The 3,989-nt window shown below is 44.2% G+C and overlaps 1 pseudogene; it reads left to right on the plus strand.

The window, feature by feature from the left end:
- The first annotated feature begins 3,425 nt into the window (after positions 1-3,425).
- LOC126426825 (5S ribosomal RNA) lies at positions 3,426-3,543 on the plus strand (annotated as a pseudogene).
- The last annotated feature ends 446 nt before the right edge of the window (positions 3,544-3,989 follow it).

A 3,989-nucleotide genomic window follows, 5' to 3' on the forward strand; every position in this document is an offset into this window, starting at 1 on the left:
TGTTGGTTGAGTGATCGTGACAGACGATCACTGAAGAGAATTGTGACAAAAAATAAGAGGGCGACGGCCGGCCGGAGTGGCCGAGCGGTTCTGGGCGCTTCAGTCCGGAACCGCGTGACTGTTACGGTCGCAGGTTCGAATCCTGCCTCGGGCATGGATGTGTGTGATGCTCTTAGGTTAGTTAGGTTCAAGTAGTTCTAAGTTCTTGGGGACTGATGACCTCAGTCAGTGAAGTCCCATAGTGCTCAGAGCCATTTGGACCATTTAAGAGGGCGACGGCTTGAACAGCCAATGCACCCAACTCAATATCGCACTCACCAAACCCTTCAGCACTGGAACAACACTGAGGTAGCTCCATAACTAAGGAATTGCTAGAATTCCAGAACCACATATCTGTGATCCAAATGCCCATACAAAGGAAATGTGGTGCCGAAGCCATAAAACCTGGACCACGGAACAATAGAAGAAAGTCATTTGGGCAGATGAGTTTTGTTTCACACTATTTGCAACTTCTGGCCAAGTCTACATTTGGCGCACACGGCCCCATGCCTACGATGCAGACAGTACTGCCAAGCGTGAAACATAGAGGGATATTGACGATGATTTGGGCAGCCATATCGTACGTAGTTTTCTTTGGGTCCCACGGTTATTCAGCAAAGTCGCATTACTGTCACAGATTATGTGAGCATATTGGATGATCAGATCCATCCCATGACACAATGTTTGATCGCCAATGGTTATGCTGTGTTCCAAGATGACAGTGTCTCTGTTTACACAGTTCACATCGTCCCGGATTGGTTTCCTGTGGTCCGGGGTAAATTGTCGTATCTTCCCTGGCCATAACAATCACCAGATCTCAGGATTATTGAGCATTCGTGGTATATTTTGGAAAGAAGTGTTCATGACAGCTAAATACCTCCACCATCGTTACCTGAACTTGCTACTAGTTTGCAGGACGTATTAGATTCCCTCAATAACATTACTGGACCTGTATTTATACGTTTCTGGACGACTATAAGCTGTTTTTTATGTCAATGATTTTTCTAAACTGTTGTGTTGTTTGTAGTGCTTCCATATTGTTGCCCACCACCCGTAAATAGTATTTCAGCCACACGAGTGACCCGCAGCTTGTGTATTGATACATAATGTGTAAGACGTTTCTAGCAGACGGTTTTTAATCACATGGCCGTCTAGTACTATAGTCCGATTAAGATTACTTGATAGCTGTAGCTGTAGCTGTAGCTGGTTTTCTCCAGTCGGAACGCTCAACGTTACGCCGGAACCGTTCGCCGTTGTCAAACTACCACAACAATTAGTTTACTTTCAGTACCTTGTCACTCTTTTTTTCTTGATATGTTTGGATCCCGAATGCTGTGCCTGGCCCTTTTATTTCGTATTTCATTACATATGATAAACACACCAAACACACACACACACACACACACACACACACACACACAGACACACGCAAAACGATGCCAACGAAATACACACGTTTCACACACGCACTAAACAAACACTACTCGATACTTCCGCACATGGCGCGATTCAGCGTCATTTACGATCACAGAGGCAGGCATCGGCTTACATTAGATAAGTTTCGCACGACACTGCGTGAGGCCGAATTTTTAAGGACTGTTAATTAATCGTCGCGACTGGAACACGTGAGTTATAAATGCAAGAGACTGCTGCAATGTAAAGGCATAGCGTAATGCTGAGCGTATTAAGTTGATGTGTAGAAGGTCGAAAGTTTGAATCTTACCAAATACAGTCAATTTTTTTTATTTTTCTAAACCTAATCAAAAGACTTCCATTATAATTTTATACCAATAATTTGTTTAAATGCAATCTTTTATTTCCATTACTTTGACGCGTCATTTCCATCATCGTATCGACTTTTTCATAAGATCTTATTTTTCTTTCTTGATTATCTGCTTGTGTCGCCAGTAATCTACAACCAAATGCCAAGCTGGACTGCTCATCGGTCGGTAACGTGGTATCCCGTGTCGCCAGTGTGAGGATAATTTCTGGTAAACAATGATAGCGAGAAATTACTGCTCGTTTTACTGCTGAAACTGAAGTTTTGCTGCGAAATGTGGCTGAACAAACAAACACATTATGAAATTTTTCTTTCTTGGGTTTGCTCGTAGAGATTAGCCTTAAAAGGCCGTGAGCAAAGAGACCGTGATTTTAGTTCTGCCGCAGACTGTCGATCACTCTTTTCTCGGATACGTTGCATATCACGAGCTTGTGGTTAGGGCTTGAAAACCCGCCGTCTGCCGCATTGTCAGTTCATTTTTGAAGTGAGCGGTCGTGTTTCTTATGTCGCCATTTATAACCGAGCGGTAGCCAGCAGCCGATGTGGCAACACTGTAGCTGCAGGTGACAGAAGTCAACTATCAAGTAATTTTAATCAGACTACAATATAACTATTAAAGCGCTCCAAAGCGAACAGTGTGCTCTTGTAATTGGGTGGACACTAATACTTCGACCGGTGAGCTTATAATCTAGTAATCGACAGGAATATTTATGATTGTATGATGTAATGTTTAATTTCGGAAGCCTCCGCCTTGAGCGAGAGAATTTCGCGAGCTGCAACATGTTGCGTTAGCCAACCGAGTACCGCGAACGCCGTTTCCACGCTCACCTGACCGAGACAAATTAAAGGAAACTAACGAAGGCGTGACGCGGAAGGATGAGACAGCAGTTCTGGGTCTCGCAATGCACTGCCTCACAAGACTACCCCGCTAATCATCGCGCCGCTGTCTGATAAGGGTAGGAGTTTGCTGTCTGAGATTCTCCTCAAAAGGTCTGCCGCATATTACCTCACGGCTGAAGGTTTGTATATGAAGGTACTCATAAAGTTTTAATTGTTGTTGTGGTCTTCAGTTCAAAGACTGGTTTGATGCAGCTCTCCATGCTACCCTATCCTGTGCAAGCCTCTTCATCTCCGAAAATCCTTCTGAATCTACTTACTGTATTCATCTCTTGGTGCCCCTCTACGATTTTTACGGCCCACGCTTTTTCCCTCCAATACTAAATTGATGCCGCGGAATCTGTCCTACCAACAGATTCCTTCTTCTAGTCAGGTTGTGCCACAAATTTCTCTTCACCCCAATTCTGTTAGGTAGCTCATTATTTGTTACGTGATCTACCCAGCTAATCTTCAGCATTCTTCTGTAGCATCACATTTCAAAAACTGCTATTCTCTTCTTGTCTAAACTGTTTAGCGTCCACGTTTCATTTCCATTCATGGCTACATTCCATGCAAATACTTTCAAAAAAGACTTCCTGGCACTTAAATCTGTACTTGATGTTAACAAATTTTTCTTCTCCAGAAATCCTTTTCTTGCCATTGCCAGTCTACACTTATATTCTCCCTACCTCGACCATCATTAAGTTATTTTGCTGCCCACATAACAAACGGCAACGGCTTTGCCGCAGTGGAAACACCGGTTCACGTCAGATCACCGAAGTTAAGCGCTGTCGGGCGTGGCCGGCACTTGGATGGGTGACCGTCCGGGCCGCCATGCGCTGTTGCCTTTTTTCGGGGTGCACTCAGCCTCGTGATGTCAATTGAGGAGCTACTCGATCGAATAGTAGCGGCCCCGGTCAAAGAAAACCATCATAACGACCGAGGGAGCGGTGTGCTGACCACACGCCCCTCCTATCCGAATCCTCCATTGAGGATGACACGGCGGTCCGATGGTTCCGATCGGCCACTTGTGACCTGAAGACAGAGTGCAAATAGCAAAACTCATCTAGTACTTTGAGCATCTCGTTTCCTAATCAAATTTCTCAGCATCACCTGCTTTAATTCGACTACATTCGATTATCCACGTATTGCTTTCATTGATGTTCATCTTCTATTATCCTTTCAAGGCACAGTTTTAATTATATCTCGACAAAACGAAATTAACAAATTAATTTTTGTTTGCTTGCAGATACATGTTTACTGTCCTGGCGCATGCTGAATTTCCCGCGCCACA

The sequence above is a fragment of the Schistocerca serialis genome, chromosome 1, assembly GCF_023864345.2.
Source record: "Schistocerca serialis cubense isolate TAMUIC-IGC-003099 chromosome 1, iqSchSeri2.2, whole genome shotgun sequence".
Lineage (NCBI taxonomy): Eukaryota > Metazoa > Arthropoda > Insecta > Orthoptera > Acrididae > Schistocerca > Schistocerca serialis.